At 34.5% G+C, this 18,962-nt stretch overlaps 1 protein-coding gene across 2 annotated transcripts in view; it reads left to right on the top strand.

Annotated features, from left to right (window-relative positions):
- Zc3h12b (zinc finger CCCH-type containing 12B) overlaps positions 1-18,962 on the top strand; it is a 198,943-nt gene that overhangs the window by 39,219 nt on the left and 140,762 nt on the right. The window lies entirely within an intron of this gene.

Below are 18,962 nucleotides of genomic sequence, written 5' to 3'. Positions count from 1 at the left end.
CTGGATTCTAGGTCACCAACATTGTTTTGTTTTGTTTTTCATTTTTAGATATTGAGAATTACCATCTGAAAATGTATGTATCAGGCAATGTTATTTAGAGTATCTTCCCCATTCATAATACTTTAAAATAATCCCATTTTATAGTTGAGAAACTGAGGATCAGAGTAAATGAATTATCCAAGTTATGTAATCAACATCTGAGTGATCTCTAAATATAGTGTTTGTTGCTTAAAAAATGGAGTGGAGATGGAAGTGTGGAAGATGTACATTCTGAGAAATGTATCTTTAGTCAATTTCATTATCACTTGAATGTCATATAGCATGCTTATACAAACCAAGATAATATGTATCACTGCAGTTAAGAGATACAGCAAACACTAAATGTATGGAGCAGCTGCCTGAATACAACAGAGCATACTGTTCTACACTGTTTTATATAAGTAGAAAGAGTACACTCTAAAATAACAAGTAATAATACATGATCCAGGAATGTCACTGTTGGTTTTCATTTTAAGAATTGTATATGCTATATTTTATAGGTTTTTCCAGCACAGCAATTGACTGGGCATCACATTAAATAAATAAGTCAGTTTTACTTTAAAATTCTTGGTTACAATTATAACTTGATTAAATCTCTACTATGAATACATGTTGATACTTTTTGCTGCATAAAGAAGTATGATGGTTGCTGTAAATGTTTTAAATGTTTTCATTGTGAGCCAAACTGGTCACTTTTTCATGGAATATCATTTTTATAAAAAGGAGCCATGAACAGAGCAACTGTGGTTATTCAAAACATCAACATTTTACAGACTTCTTTCTAAAAATGAAGTAATGAACCTCTTACTTCATGGCAAACAGTTGAGAATATATGTGACCAATGATGAAATTGAAGCTTTCAGATTAAAATTAGAATTTTGGAAATTATGTTCTCATTACAATAAACTACATAGCTTCTTCTTTTTTTTTTTTTTTTTTTTTTTTTTTTTTTTTTTTTTTGGTTTTTCGAGACAGGGTTTCTCTGTGTAGCTTTGCGCCTCTCCTGGAACTCACTTAGTAGCCCAGGCTGGCCTCGAACTCACAGAGATCCACCTGTCTCTGCCTCCCAAGTGCTGGGATTAAAGGCGTGCGCCACCACCGCCCGGCACTACATAGCTTCTTGATGATATCATTCAGTAATATTTAATGACAGTTTTATTTTTAACTTGTACAATGAATAACTTAAGGTCTGCACAACTCAGTTGGTTAATATAAATGCTTAAAACTTGGTGTTGTGAAATTATGCATGTGCAAAACTGGTGTTCAGATTGGAAAGGGACTTCTAGTTTCTGTCTTGGCATGAAAATATTTTAGGAGTCATATAAATGCATACTAAACAATTAAGCAAACTGAAAAACAGCAATCTTTCTTAGACATAGCAGAGAACTGACATGCTGTTGAAATGCATTGAGCCATGAGTTGAATTAATTGAACAAATAAAGAGATTCACATCTTAGCAGGTAAGAGACCTTCGAGCTGAGCTTTTGTAGGAACCAGTACTTGTAAAAAAAAAAAAAAAAAAAAAAAAAAAAAAAAAAAAAAAAAAAAAAAAAAAAAAAAAAAAACCTAAATCAAGTGTCTGTAATGATAATGTCAGAAAAAAATTGAGAGAGAAAAGAACTTAAGCTTGAGTGTATATCAGTAGAAACTTAAAGAAGCAGACATCAAAAGGACAACAAAACAAAACAAAAATAATACAAATCAAAAATCCTCAAACCTAGAAACTTTGTAATATAGAAAGAAAATCCAAGACCTGTCAAGCAACTAAAACCATGTACTATATGCCAAGTGCAAGCATTAAAAGGTGAAAATAAGGATATTTGAAGCAAAAATGACTGAGAATTTCTTCAAGTTATTATCAGATACTAAATCATAGATGTAAGCTCAACTAAATGCTGAAATAGATGGTAGAACACCAGATGAAACTAAATCAAACCAAATGAAATTAATGATAGTTGTATCATACAAAACCCACAGAAAACCAAATGTAAGGAAACAGTATTGAAATAAATTAGAGGAAAAAATAGACCTTACTTAAAAAATAAAACTTACATTTGACTTCTTAGAAACCATGAATGCAAGAAGAAAATATAATACAGTTTAAAATTTGAGAGACCTAAACCACATAATACTAGAATTCTATGCCCCAAAAATTATTCTTTAAAAGTGAAAGGGAAATACTTCTCAGACAAGCAGAAATTAAAGGAGTTTGTTACTGGTAGCCATACCCTGCAAGAAATCATAGACATTTCTTTAGATAACTGAACACTTAACTAAATAAAAGGGAAGACCAGATAACTATACCAAGAAACACCACAAATATAACTCTAGATACCTAGACCTAAGTGCAAAAAAATATGAACAACCAAGACAGTGTGCCCCTGCTGATAAGCTAGTGACCCTGTTGAAACATGCCCTGAGAAAAGCAATTTTGCTGAAGCGTAAGACAAGGACTTCAGAACAGCAATTATGAATATGCTCAAGGACCTTAGAGAAGATATGAATAAATGTCTCAATTAAGACCATGAACACACAAACTGTTGAATGAAATAAAGAAAACAATTTGAGATATGAAAGTAGAATTTAATAAAGAAATAGAATTCCTAAGAAAAGCCAAGCAGAAATAAACTCAAAATTAAAAATTCAGGAAATCAAACAAAAAAACTCTTAAGTAAGCCTCACTAACAAATTAAAAGACATAGAAGAGTGAATTTCAAGTCTTGAACATAATGTAGATGAAATGGATAGCTCAGTCAAAGAAAATGTTAAAACTAAAAAAATATTTAGGCACAAAATATCCATGAAAACTGGGATATTAGGAATAGACAACAAAAACCCTACAAATTACAGGTATAGAAGAATAAATCAAAATCAAAGTCATGGAAAAATATTTTATTATTATTATTGTTGTTATTATTATTTTAGTTTTGTTTTTGAGATTATAATAAAATTACAAAATTTCCCTTTTCCTCCCTCCAACCATCCAATGTAATGCCCCTCCCTTCAAATTTATGGCCTCTTTTTTCACTAATTAAGAATATTTCTCCAATCTAAAGAAAGAGATGTCTATCAAGTTGCAAGAAGCAAACAGAACACCAGATGAGCAGGACCAGAAAATGAATTCTATACTGCACATAAGAATCAAACATTAAATGTAAAGAACAAAAAAGGACATTAAAAGACACAATGGGAAAAGACTAGGAAAGGATATTAAAAGATACAAGGGAAGAAGACTAAATCAAATATAAAGGCAGACCCATTAGAACAGCACCTGACTTTTCAATGAAGACTCAGAAAGATAGAAGGGCCAGGACAGGTGTTAGAGAAGTCCTGAAAGACCATAGCCCACACTACTCTACCCAGAAAAACTATCATTGACAACTGAGAAGGAAAACCATTTTATGATGAGAACAGATTTAAGCATTTTCTGTCCACCAATCTAGGACTACAGAAGGCACTGGAAGGTAAACTTCAGTCGGAGGAGAAAGTCAAATAACCAAATAACATACAAAAACAGTTCATCAAAAGAAGGGGGTAAGAATACCAAAGTAAAATAACAGGAATTAGTAAAAACTGCTGAATAATAACTCTCAATAAATGGTCTCAATTTCCCAATTAAAAAGATATGGATTAATAGACTGGATTAGAAAACAATATCCATCTTCCTGCTGAACCCAAGAAACACACCTCACCATCATGGAGAGATATCACCTTAGTGTAAAAGTGTGGAAAAAGGCATTCTAAGCAAATGGAACCAAGAAGCAGACAGGCACAGCTATTTTAATATCTGACAAAATAGACTTTAAACTAAAACTGATTAAAAGAGATAGGGATGGACACTATATACTCATCAAAGGAAAAATTCACCAAGAGTAATACAATTCTAAATATTTATGCACCAAATAGAAAGGAACCAACTTTCACTAAAATAACAACAAACACTACTACATCTAAAAGCACCTGTTGACCCCAACAAGGTGATAGTGGGTGACTTCAATACCCCACTCTATCCTTAGACAGATCATTCAGACAAAAATTAAACAGAGAAATTCTGGATTTAAATATCATCATGAATCAAATGGACCTAACAGATATTTATAGAACATTTCACCCAAACACAAAAGAATATACCTTCTTCTCAGCAGCTCATGGAACAAAATTGACGACATACTTGTATACAAAACAAGTCTCAACAGATACAAGAAAACTAAAATAATACCCTACTTCCTACAGCAGATTAAAGCTAGACATCAGAAACAAAGGAAAGCCTACAAACTCATGGAAACAGAACAACTCCCTACTGACTTAAAAAAATGTGTTGAGACATCAATGAAGAAAGTTAAAAACTTCAGAAAAATGAAAACACATGTTCAAATGAATGACGATCAATTATGATAGTTTTTCAAGACAAGTTTAGAGCACTTAGTACTCACATAAAAAAACTGGAGATATTTCATATTAATTACTTAATGATGCATTTGAAAGCTCTAAAAAAAAAACAAGAAGAAATAATACCCAAATAGAATAGTTGTGAAGAAATTTTCAAATCCACGACTGAAATCACTAAAATAGAAACAATAACAAACAATCAAAAAACAGTACCAAGAATCAATGAAACAAAGAGTTACTTCTTTAAGAAAAATCAACAAGAGCAACAGACCTTTAGCAAAATTAACCAAAAGAAAGAGAGGTTCTAAACTAGTAATACTAGGTATGAAAATGGAATTCTTATAACAAACATGAAGGAAATTCATAAAATCTTGAGGACATACTTTAAAATCTATATTCCACCAAACTGGAACCCCACCCAAGAAAAAACTAATGGATTTCTTGACTTACCATACCAAAGTTAAATCAATATAAAATAAACAATTTAAACAGACCCATAACTCCAATAGAAATAGAAGCAAGAATTTAAAATTTCGCAACAACAACACAAGAGCCCAGGGCATGATTGACTCAGTATAGAATTAAACCAGACCACCACAAAACTAATGCCAGTAATCCTCACATTATTCTGTAAAGTAGGAACTGAGGGAACAATTAAAAGCTCTTTTTCTGAAACCACTGTTACCCTAATTTTAAAACCACGCTAGGACTCAACAACAACAACAAAATTGTATATCCCTTGTGAACACGGATACAAAAATGCTCAAGAAAATACTGAATAGAAGAATCCATTAAAAGATCATTCACAATCATCAAGTAGGCTTCATCTTAAAGATGCAAGGATGGCTCAACATATGTAAATTAATAAATGTAATTCACCACTTAACCAGACTGAATGGCAAAAACCAAATAATCATCTCGTTAGATACAGAAAATGCTTTTGACAAAAATCTAACACTCAGTCATGATAAAAATCCTGGAGAAACTAGGGATACAAGGGGGCATACCTAAACATAATAAAGGCAATTTACAGCAAATCTATAGCCAACATCAACTTAAATGGAGAGAAACTCGAAGCAGTTCCTCTAAAGTCAAGGACAAGACTGTCCATTCTTTCCATATCTATTCAATACAGTACTTGAAGTTCTTGCTAGAGCAATAAGACAACTAAAGGAGATCACAGGAACACAAATTGGAAAGGAAGAAGTCAGAGTATCTTTATGGGCAGATGATATGATAGTGTACACAAATAACCCCGGGAACTTCTAGAGTCGCTCATACTTTCAGCAAAGTAGCAGGATACAAAATTAATACACACAAATGTATACCCTTCCTATATGCAAATGACAAATATACTGAAGAAGAAAAATCAGAAACAGTACCTTTAAGAATAACCTTAAAATAAAATAAAACTTCTTGGAATAACTTTAACCAAGCAAGTAAAAGACTTACATGATAAAAATTTCAAGACATTGAAGAAAGAAATTGAAGAAGACACCATAGGATGGAAACTCTCCTATGTTTGTGCACCAGTGGGATTGAGAGTGTGAAAAGGACCATCCTACCAAAAGCAGTCTTACAGACTCAGTATCATCTCCAGCAAAATTTCAACACACTTCTTCACAGAAATAGAAACTATAATGTTAAACTTGATATGGAAGCACAGAAATCCCAGGCTAGCTGAAACAATCCAGAATAATAAAAGAACTGGTCAGGCTATCACCATCCTTGATTTCAAGTTGCATTACAGAACTTTAAAAATAAAAAAGCAATTGTTGATAGACAGACATCTATCAATAAAATAGATAATAGACTCAAATAATTCCACACATCTATGGACACCTGACTTTTAACAAAGTAGCCAAAAATACTCTGTAGAAAAGTCAGCATCTTCAACACCTGGGACTGGTCAAACTGGATGATTGTATGTAAAAGAATACAAATAAATCTATTTTTATCACCCTGTACAAAACTCAACCCCTAAATCTTATAGAAGAGAAAGTGATGAATAGTCCTAAACTCATTGGCACAGGAAAAGACTTTCTGAGCAGGATACCCATAGCATAGTTATGACCAACAATTTAAAGTGGGAGCTCACGAACCTGAATAGCCTCTGTGCAGCAAAGGACACTATCATTCAGGCAAAACATCAGCATACAGAATGGAGAAAGATCTTTATCAATGATACATCTGATAGAGAGTTTGTATCTGAATATATTAAACTGAACATTCAAACTGAACATTAGAACTGTATAATATTAGAACTGAACATTAAGAAAACAAATAACCCAATTAAAATGGGTACAGAATTAAACAGAGAGTTCTTAAAAGATGAAGCACAAATGACTAAGAAATACTTAAAGAAATGTTCAACATCATTAGCCATCAGGGAAATTAAAATTAAAACTACTTTGATATTTTGTCTTACAACATTCAGAATGGACAAGATTGATAAAAACAAATGACAGTACTTGCTGGTGAGGATGAGGAGAAAGGGAAACACTTTTTCATTGCTGATGAGAGCGCAAACTTAGACAGCTACTATGCAAATCATTGTGGCGTTTCCTCACAATGGAAGAAAAACATCTAACAAACAGACTAAAGGGTAAACTGTGTGTCTCAACAGGCCACACTACAGCCTCCATGACAAGATTCTTCTTTTTTGTTGTTTTTGTTTTTCTGTTTAGTTTGGTTTTGTTTTGGGGAGGAGGTTGCAAGGGCAGAGGGCGAATTTGAGTGGATAGGGAGATAAGTGGGAATAGAATGTACGATGTGAATGTGAAATCCACAAAGAATCAATAGAAGTTTAAAAAAAGAAAAGAAATAGATCTACCACAAGATCTAGCTATCCCACTCTTGGACATATCCACAAAGAACTCTACATCCTACTACAGAGATATTTGCTCATCCATGTTCATTGCAGTTCTAATCTTAATCATCAGAAGTTAGTAATAGCCTAAATGCCCATCAACTGATGAATGGATAATGAAAATGTGGTGCATTTACACAATGGAGTATTATTCAGCTGTTAAGAAAAATAAAGTTATGAAATTTGAAGGTAAATGGATGGACCTAGAAAAGAATATATTGACTGAGGTAACGCAGACCCAGAAGAATATTTGCATGTTTTCTCTTGTATGTGCGTGTTAGTATTAAGCTTTATATTTAATTTAGAATCACCACACAGGTTAGGTAGCTTGTAAGGGACCAAGGGGAGAAATAAGGGAATATTTCAAGGAAGAGGAAATAGAATATAGTGTTATAAAGAGAGAAAGGGGAATCTAGAATAGGAGGATTAAGTGAGGAGGGGGATGGGAGAGCAGGGTAAAGGGAGGAATATAGGGAGGGACAACTAATACTAAAGGCCTTTTGAAAACCATATGGAAACCTACTTTAGAAGCTTCTAAATACATACATATATGAATGTAATTTAAATGTAGTTACCATATAATGAGGGGAGACCGTGCTTCAAATACTCATTTGATTCTACCAAGTAAAACCCCCAGTGCTAGGAATGACTTACATCTTGCTGAGTCTCTGGCTGAAGGGTTCCTAGAGAACCTCCCAAAACTTATAGGCTATTATTTGATGGTGAAACTCTGTTGCTGATGGTAACATTTACTTATATCATTGAACATAGAGAAGTTCATCTGGTGCCTAACTAAAAGCTTCACCCCTACTGACTAGAGTTCATGGTGCTGGAAGATATTATGCATGCTACCAGAGGTGAACATTAATCATCAATATCTCCCAGCTACAAACCCTGTGACCTGTTTCAGTGACCTGCCTGCAAGATATACTGATGCAATAGTGACACAAATGTTATGGGAGTAACCAACTACTTTTTAAAACTGAATTTAAGGCCCACTCCATGAGATAGAACTTATACCTGATACTAGTAAAGTAGCCAAGAACCTGAGACTAGGAGACTGGGAGAAAACCTACTACTAACTAGAAGTTAAGTAATTCTGCTTTTTCATATGATAATGAGGTAAGTACTCAGAAGAGTGACTATATGACCTATGAGCTTTTCATTCTGATTATATGTGTAAGACATTTTATATTGGTATTAGTATCTTTATGAGATTGTTTCACTTTAGCGTTTAGCCTCTGTTATACAAGTGATAGAGTTATGCTGTGATTTTTTTTAGTCTCATCATTTGTTGAATATCCTCCCTTTCATCTTTTACTCATTATACATGAGGTGTGATTTCAAACTTTAAACCATGACTCATAGTAAGAAATGTATTTCACAATCATGACCGAGTGCACATGGTGCAACTAAAACTGTACTGTTTCAGTCTGAGCCCAATCAAAAGACAAAAAACTCCACAAGGATTACTGTTTCTCTCTCTCTCTCTCTCACTCTCTCTCTCTCTCTCTCTCTCTCTCTCTCTCTCTCTCTCTCTCTCTCTGCGCGCATGTGTGTGTGTGTGTGTGTGTGTGTCAGTGTGTGTGATTTTTCTAATATATTTCCTTTCAGTTAGTTCAGTATATTTTTATATCTTTTTTGTTCTATGAATTATGAAGACTTTTGGTTAATGTTCAAATGCTTGTAGATTTTCCCATTTTTTTTTCTGTTACTAATTTCTACATTTATTTTATTGTATTTGCAGAACACACTTAGTATGATTTTTCTTCTTTCAGTTGTTTTAGGTACATATTTTGTTGGCACTTCAAAAGAATATATGCATTTTGTCTGTGTGCATGTGTAATAGTCTGAAAAAAAGCAATTAACGCCTCTTGGTTAAGATGTTCTTGAGTTCTCCTATGGCTTTGTTTCTTTTACAATTATTCTACTACTTATTGAGAGAGAGTTGTTGAAGTTTTTACTGATAGTTGCTATTTCTCCTTTTAGTTATACCATTGTTTATTTCATATATGTTTCCAGCTCCCACCTTTGGTACATTTACATTCACAGTTGCTGTGTTTTCATTGTAAATTGGCCATTTTTGCAATTATGTAATTTTTTTCTGTTCTTGGTATTTTTCCTGATACTTCATTTTATAGCAACATTGAAAGTTGCTTTCCTTTGATTAATTTTTATGTTTAATCTCTTTTCACTTCTTTATTTTAACTTGCACGTTATGTTTGAAGTGATTATCTTGTGGAAACCATATAAGCAGCTAATTTCTAATTTTTTTCTATCTTTTAAAAATCTTTTTTGGCCAGACAGTGGTGGCCCACACCTTTAATCCCAGCACTTGGGAGGCAGAGCCAGGTGGATCTCTGTGAGTTTGAGGCCAGCCTGGGCTACAGAGTGAGTTTCAGGAAAGGCACAAAGCTACTCAGAGAAACCCTGTCTCGAAAAAAAAAAGTCTCTCTTTTAGTTGATATGTTAGTATTATTTACATTTAATATAACTTATATATTATAATTGTGCTCATTAATTTCTTGCTCTCTGTGTATTCTCCATTTTTATCAGTTTATACTTCCTTACCTTCCCGAGGGATGCTTGCAACAGTTTTTAGAATTCCATTAGTATCCATCTATAGTATTTTTGAGTGCTTATCTTTGTCTTACAGTTTTAATGGTGGTTCAAGTATATGCCTGTATATAAACACAAAAATGACAATATGTTGTTACTGCTTTGCCAGTTCTACTGAAGTAACCTTTATCAACTTTTATTTTTTAATTCTTCCATATTTATAGTTTTCTGAAATGATTCCTCTACATCTGTTTAGAAGCTATAAAATAATGTTATCCTTTCTGTTTAAACTGTGGAGCTTGATTTTACAGACTCAAGAGGAGAAAGGAAACCTATTTATACATTTTTTGCTTACTGCTCTATTCCTCAAAGTTCAAATTTTCTTCCTTAATAAGTTTTTCTTTCTGTTAAAAAAATTCTTTTAGGCTCCCCTGTGTTTGCTTTCAGGATCTTTGTCGTCATTTTCACAAGCTTAATTACGTGCCTTGTAATGGACTTATTTGAATTTTTGTCAGCTTCATTAATCTGTTATTTTATATATCTGGCCCAAGTCTGAGTACTTGCAGCCACTTAATTTTATTTATTATTTTCTCCTTTTGTGGTTCCAATAACATGAATATTAATTACACATTTCCTTGTATTCACACATTGCAGTGGCTCTGTTTTTATTGTTGTTTTATTATCTTGGTATTGCTCTGACTAATTTCTATTGTTCTACTTTCCAGTTTATTGACCTTTGCCACCTTATAAAATTTGATACTGAACCCATCTGCAAAGCTATTCAGTACTAAAATTTCCATCAAGGCCTGAAGAGATGGTAAAGTGCTTGGTGCACGAGCATAAAGACCTGAGTTTAAATCACTAACATCGATAAAAACGCCAGATGCAGTAGCATGTGTCTGTCACCTTTGAAGAGGGTTTGCAACTAAAGGCAGTGATTCCCCTCTCCCAGGAATCTATCAACAGTCAGTGTTTTCAGAGGTAAAGGGTAGGGTCTCATCATCCTCTGCCTCTCTTTGACTGATTGTTCATAAAGGTGATCTTGCCCAGTGTAGGTGACAACAGCTGAGGTGAGTTAATGATTGCATTGGTTATATGGAGTGTAGGGAATTGCATTTTAGCTCTTTACCCTATTCTCTGGCTTTGGCATACTTCTAACCCCCTCTTCTGCAGTGTTCTCTGATCCTTGGAGGGAGTGGTATAAATGACTTGTTTAGGGCTGGGCCCAGTTCATTCTTATGGGATATCTCAGCAGCCATGAGTCTCCGCATTCACCATTGTTCATTAGAAGGAGAAGCTTCTCTGATTAAGGCTGGGGTTTGTTTTTGACTATGGGAATAAGCATAGGCATTTAGAAGGCAGTTTGCTGCTATGTTAATTCAGTTCAGCATCAGAAATGCACTCCTCTTATGGCTCTACAACCTCACCAGACCTGGGTTGTTAGCCAGGCTGAATATACTAGGCATTGATTCTCCCACCTCCTGTGGAGTGGATCTTTTTCCATTCAGAGGGCAGTTGTTTAGCAACCCCTAAATAGTCAAGCTGCTATCGCACAGGTCATCGTATCTTGTTTTCCAAATGGTTTCTTTATATTCCCTTTGTCCTGGCCAATTCCACATTTATATTGTAGCCCTGTATCCCCAATCTCCCCTCACCTCCCTCTGTGCATAAACCTTTCCACTCACAATATTTTCTTTCTTTATACCTATGCTCTACTATTCCCCTTCCTGAAGGTAACTCCTCCCCCATTCCGTTCTTGGTTTCTTTGCTCGCACAGGTACTCCGTGTTAGATGCACCATACTAAGGAATTGAGGCTAGGATCTTCGTATGAGAGAAAACATGTGATATTTGCCCTTTGATGCCTGGGTTACTGCACTTAGAATATTTTTTCGAATCTTACCAGTTTCCCTGTAAATTACACAACTTTGCTTTTTTTTTAACAGCTGAGTAATATTAATATATACATGCACATACATATATATAAAATCTGCATCATCAGTTCATCATTGTTGGGCATCTAGGCTGCCTCCATTTCCTAGATTTTGTGAATAGCTCAACAGTAAACATAGGCATGCAGGTATACCTGTTGTAGGGTACCCAGGAGTGGTAGAGTAGGGCCGTATGCTATTTTTATGAGGTGCGCTAGTTTACGTTCTTATCGGAACTTGAACTTTTGATACTTCTGGGTTCACCTAATGCATGCGAGAATTACAGACATGACTCCTCCGTGCCTGGTTTGTGTGATGTTGGAAATTTAACCCAACTTTTTGTTTGTACCATTTGTATTTCTAAAATGCTATTTTTTTTAACTCCAGGTCTACAAAATATGAGGCAAAATTAAAACCCAGGAGTCTCAGTACCATGCTGTTATTCAGCTCCTGAGATACCCCATTTCTTTGTTTTTCTTCACATTTCAGTTATCCTTTTGTTTCATAGATAAAATTTAAAGTTCCAGTTATACTTAGCATGTAGACTAGGAAAAAATGTACCTATTGCATTTTTGTGGAAGCAAAAATAGGACCACATGTTTTAGAACTTTATTATGTCTCAAGTTCCGTTCTTCAAAATCCAAAATGTTTTGGTTTTATAGCATTAAATAGGTTTTACTAATTTGTCAGGAAAATACCACTTTAAAACTATTTGTAAAGCAATTAAGACTAAATAATGCAACCTTCCATTATTAATCATTTAGTTTGCTTCTACTTAAAATGTATCCTAAATTTAGCATTTTTCATTAGTTATGTATCCTACTAATATAAATGAAGATTGTTTGAGAAGTTTTATAGTGGCATTTATTATTGTTGTTGTTATTTATTTATTATTGTTTTGCAGTCAAGTCTTGTTGTATTTGGCATCAGGCCTGGAACTGAGAATGAACTTGTCTCTAACTCTTGGGTACTCCAAGTTAGCTTTTAAATAAGATTTTAAGATGAAGAATTTTAGATTCTTACTAAGAAAAAAAGCAAACAAGTTATTTTAAGTTTAGAGATGAAAATATTTACTTGTGACTCAAAGTGTCATCAGACTCCCTGGGTCAGCTTCTTGATGGAAATCAAATCAGCTCAAAATACCAAGAATAATTACCACATGGAGGGAAATTTATCTACAGCAAATAAGGAAACCATGGGAAATAACTTCCAAATCTTTGACTCCTGGAAGCAAGGCTGTGATTATTTCAGCTAGGCATACATATTCAGACATGAAAATGGCATTGTCACACGTAGGTGGGAATAATTTGGCAGAAGTACTATATGTCAACATAGTCCTTCATACTTATGAAAATGGGGCTTCTGTTTTTCTTGGCTACAGATTTTAGTATGTTTGACATAAATTTCACTTGATAAATTGGTACATGTTTTTTACGGTACCTTTATAGAAGATTATTTCTGAAAAAAAATTAAAAAGATGTATTAGAAAAGCTTTGCTTAGCAGCTTGAGGTGCTGAGTGGGAGAGAGTCTATGTCCTACCTTCACGGGATTGCTGAACTGGAGAAAGATTCTGCATCTTGCTTTCTCAGGCTGCTGATGAGGAGAAGCCTGCATCTTGCTTTCTTCGCCTGCTCCTCTTTTAATAAACCTTTGTGGAAAAAGAGATAGTATTATGAATGCTAGAGAATATTTAGTCACTACAGTGTTGCTTCTTTGGGAGAACAATTTCAGATCCTGTCATGGATCTTGATATTTTAATAGGTCCTCATTATGAAATTCTATTGTTGAGATTGAGAAAAATGGGAAGTAAGTATTAAATAGTTAAATGCTCTTATTTTGTGTTTCATGCAATTTAAAAATACCAAACACAATGGTTAATAACTTGATTTTAATTCACATTAGGAAAACATGAAATGAACCAATAATCCATTTATCCTTTATTTTCAAATACAATAACTTGCTTGAACTAAAATAAATACTCTCTTGCATAATTGTAATATTTATTTCTGGATTTAAAATTCTCCTTTTAAAATATTTAGGCATGAATTCTGTTTTAAAATTTTTTTATTAAGAAATTTTTTATTCATTTACATACCAACCACAGATCCCCCTCTCTTCCCCCCGAGACCACCCCCAATTTTCTCCTACAAGAAGGTAAGACCTCCCATGGGGAGTCAGCAGAGCCTGGTACATCAGTTGACACAGGTCCAAGCCCCTCCCCCTGCATCAAGACTGTGGAAGGTGTCCCACCATAGGTAATGGGCTCCAAAAAGCAAGAATTCTTAATGAAAAAACATAGATAAAATAATTTCAAGTATCCGAAACTTCAAAATAATATTGAATAAAGATTTACTGTAGCTGGAAGTTTTCCTGTGTCCCGCCCAGTCTTGCAGCTGCTCATACCCAAGTAAACACATAGAGACTTATATCAATTAGGAATTGCATGGCCATGGCCTATGGCTCAATTTTCTTGCTAGCTAGCTCTTATAACTAAATTCAGCCCATTTCTGTTAATCTATATATTGCCACATGTTCTGTGGCTTTACCTGTGTGCCATTACATACTGCTCCCTGGATGGCAGGATGGCGTCTTCTCTGCCTCTGCCTTTCTTCTTCCTGTCTCTCTCCTGGATTTCCCACCACCTCTAAGCTGCCTTTCCATAGGCCAAACAGCATTATTTATCAACCAATCAGAGCAACACATATTCACAGCATACAGAAAGACATACCACAGCAATTTATAGTTTCAGGAGAGATAGCTCAGAGGTTAAAAGTACTTGCTGATTTTGCAGATGACTGGAATTCAATTCCCAGCACCCACATGGTCACTCAAAACCATGTGTAACTCCAGTGTCAGGAAATTTAATGCTCTCTTCTGCTCTTCTGGACTTTGTGGGAACTTACGCATGCACACATATATGAAAATTTTTAAAAAGCTTATGGTATCATTTATTGACCAAACATAGGCCCATAATTTTTGGAAGAATTTAATATATGTTACAATAGACTTTAGATTGTTTTGAGATCATTTTCTTTGGAAAACACAAAATATTTTCTGTTTTCACAAAACATAATGTAAAAATATTTTGAAGGATAAGGTAGTTTTCCACAAAGATGATGTGGAGCTCATATGGACCTGGGACTGTACTAACTTTGAATGTACTTTGTCTTTAGCATTCTTCCTTCAATACTCTGTTTTCTTTCTTTTTAAAAAATTGACGAATTTATCATAGTTTCTAACATTTTGAACTATGTTTTTATTTGTATCTTTAATTAACAATAAAACAGAATACATCTATCCCAACATAAAGTAAAATTTTGAAATATATGTGCAGTACAGTGGTACTATTTAACTGATTCTCATAATATCACCTCATGCATGCTTATTTATGGTGAAAATCCTCAGATCTAATCCCAGTGATTTTCAAGAATATAGAATTTGATAGAGAAGCAAAGGTATGAGAGAGACTATTGTATCATGTGACCACCTGTTCGATCATTATGACCCAGTGGCTTAAAGTGTCAGAGAATTTTCCCCACAGTTGAACACATTGCTTGCCAGTACATCAAAAACTGCTGGTGTAAGCAGCATCATTTTGGATGCAGCTGTCATAGCCACCAGACAGACTAGCAACCTGTTCTAGGTAATTTCTTACAAAAGCCACATTGGTGAGGGTCTTAATGAAGGTGACCCAGTGGCAATTGCCCCTCAGATTGCCAGTAGTATCCAAGTTGAGAACTCAGGAACAGCTCCCAGGAATGACACACCAGTCCCAAATGTGCTTCAGCTACCATTCACCTGTTCCACCTTGTCACAGTAGTGGTTACTGAGCTAAATTTATCTCAGCCATTCCTAACGTGCAGAACTCCCAGTGTCAAGACAGGCTTTTAGCAGCCAGGAAAAAAAAAAACACTGAAAGTCTTCAGCTGGAAATCAATAATCAGGCTAGTGAGTTTTCATATTTTGTATATCCACCTGTCTTTCCTACATATATCTGTTCCTTTATATAATATCCAAGGTCAATTTAGATGGGCAACCTAGTCTCACATCTTTATCTTATGTAAGTTTCTTCTTTCCTCTGATCTCTTTCCTATTCTTTGCCTCTCCTTAAGAAAATAGAACGGAGCTGGGCAGTGGTGGCGCACACCTTTAATCCTAGCCCTCATGAGGCAGAGGCAGATGGATCTCTGAGTTCGAAGCCAGTGTGGTCTACAAAGTGAGTTCCAGGAGAGCCGGGGCTATACAGTGAAACCCTGTCTTGAAAAAAAAAAAACAAAAATAAAACTAACCAACCAAACATAAATAAATAAATAAATAAATAAATAAATAAATAAATAAATAAATAAATAAATAAATAAATAAATAAATAAATAAATAAAAGAAAAAAATAGGCTAGAAGAGTTTGAAGAATTTCTGTGGTTCAATTTCCCAAGTAATGAGACTGTTATATATTATTTCATTGCACATTTCTACCACTCCTTTCAGGCCACCATCCATCACCTCACTCTTTTTACATATACATTTGCCTTTCTTATTTATATTCTCCTTCTCTACTTCTATTAACTTTCATCATAGTTTTTTTTTCTTCCTATTTACACCCACAGTAATTTATTAGTACAGACAGTGCTACTAGTATCCATTTACTCCTTAAAACACTTGGAACTTAAAGAATCACTATTTTGTAGTTGACTGTTACTATATTTTCATAGTGTTTTCTCCTGTATGAGAACTGTTGTTCCAAGCAGTATTCCACTCTTAGGGACTAGAGCTTGGTTCCTTGAACAGCAGTGTCACAAACAAAAACCACACCCAAACCTCTACTACAATGTAGGCTCTCTGGAGCATTGTAAATATTCCCACTGAAAAAAGAAATGGGATCCCTCCCTAAATCCTGCAATTTTAACACAATTGCAGTTTGTTCCAATTGTAGTTTAAATGTTCAAGCCCCAATGCAAAAATTTGAGCCAATTGTAAAACTAAGACAACTTTTCTCCTCCAGAACTACCAATCCCAGATTAATGGTCACTAATGAGAGTAACTTAGGTAACAATGAATTAGTAAGATTGGTTTAAAATATCTTCAAAGAAATGAAAAAGGATATAAACAGCTTAGTGAAGAAAAACCAAGATAATACTTGAAACGAAAAAAAAAATGGAAAGCCTCACCAATCATGGGGAGCTATGGATTTGTCATATATGCCCTTCGTTGTGCTGAGATACATTCTCTGTCTCTGTCTCTCTCTGTCTCTCTCTCTCTGTCTCTCTCTCTCTGTCTCTCTCTCTCTGCCTATCTACCTTTGCATCTATCTATCTAATATATAATTAGAAATTTTAGATATAATATATATGATTTTTAATCAGCTTACAACTAGTGGATTTCCATAAAGCTTCTTCATGTCCTTATGTTAACCTACAGTCTACCTTCTCCTCTCCCCAATCCATCACCACCAATTAAAACATTATCCTCAAGTATTTTTCCTTTCTCTTTCATGATATCCATGTTCTATTATCTCCTGTAATTAAATATTTTTCTTGGTTTTGAAGACCTTAGAACTCCATTCAGATTTTACATGTACCCTTCATTTACACTCTGATGCCATCCCTCTCATATCCCCATCTTCTACCCCTTTCATACTTGACTCCCCATTCTCCCTTTATACATCCATTTTATCCATATCTTGCTATATCTCCACCATTAATGCATCTTCCCCAGTAGCCTATTTCAATTTTCCTGACTTCCACATGTATTACAGGCAAAACTTACAAAACAAAATATTGACAGCCTGGATCCACATATAAAAGAGAACATGATGTTTTTTTGGACGGGGGCATTTATATACTTGGTATGATTTTTTTCAGTTGTATCCATTTAACTGCAAATTCCATTTTTTTTCTTTTCAAAGTAATTATGTACCATATTTTTGTTATCTATTCATCAGTTGGTGGACATCTTGGTTGATTTCATTTCTTAGCTCTTATAAATAGAATTATAAATAGAATTAAAATAGCTCTTATAAATAGAATTACACTGGGGTGGAGAGATGGCTCAATGGTTAAGAACACTGGCTGCTCTTCTAGAGGTCTCGAGTTCATTTCCCAGCAACCACATGATGGCTCACAACCATCTATAATCAGATTTGATGCATTCTTCTGGCATGCAGGTATATAAGCAGAGCACTCATATATAAAATATAAATAATTAAAATGTAAATATAAATAGAGCAGCAGTAAATATGGATATGCAAGTTAAGTGTCTCTATAGTATAGTTGAATATAAAGTCCTTTGGGCATATGCCCAGGAGCGACATAACTTAGTAATATGTTAAGTCTATTTCTAGGTTTTTTAAACCTCCAGATTGATTACCATAGCAGTTGTACTAGTTTACACTCTCACCAATAGCATATAAGTGTACCCCTATTCCCATATCCACATCATCATATGTTTTTATTTCTATTACTAGTGTTTGCCATACTGACTGGGTGAGATCAGATTTTTTTTGCTTTTTCACATTAACAAGGATGTTAACATGGAAATTAGCTTACATAAATTATAAAATTGAAGAAGTCACACAATACATACCAACTGCAGGACCAGGAATGCTGGTATCATTCTATCCATATCTAAGGCCTGAGAACCTCTGTACCCTTGGCATATGTTCTGGAGTCCCAAGGGCTGTGAACTGGGTGCTATGAGGCTGAGGGATGAAGATGGGCAGGAGAAGCTTACACTAGAGAATTTACCAGGGCTCTTATTTTTTGTTCTGTTTGTTCCCTCCATGGATTGGATGCCCACCCACATTAGTGAGAACAGATCTTCACTGCTAATCTCCTCCAGAAATGTCATTACCAACACATTCAGAAACAAGGACTTCCCAGCTACCTGGGACTCACTTAGCCTAGTCAAATTGACACATAATTAACTAGCACAAAGAAATAAGCAGTTAAAACTAAAAAAGAAAAAAAAAGGCACGTTCTTGGCATTATTTTTTTTTAACATCTTATTCTGTTCATTGTAAAGACTGAGGATTTTCAAGTATTAAACACATCATATTTCTCTTTACATTCCTAACACAGTATCAGTTATTTACTATACTATTCAAGGCCTTTAAACATCTATCTTAACTTACCAGAACTTTCGATCTATTTTAACTTTCCTTCCCTCCATTTATGCTCCTAT

The sequence above is a fragment of the Peromyscus maniculatus genome, chromosome X (genome assembly GCF_049852395.1).
Source record: "Peromyscus maniculatus bairdii isolate BWxNUB_F1_BW_parent chromosome X, HU_Pman_BW_mat_3.1, whole genome shotgun sequence".
NCBI lineage: Eukaryota > Metazoa > Chordata > Mammalia > Rodentia > Cricetidae > Peromyscus > Peromyscus maniculatus.
Note: the sequence above shows the minus strand (reverse complement) of the source record. Positions and strands in the feature narration are given on the sequence as shown.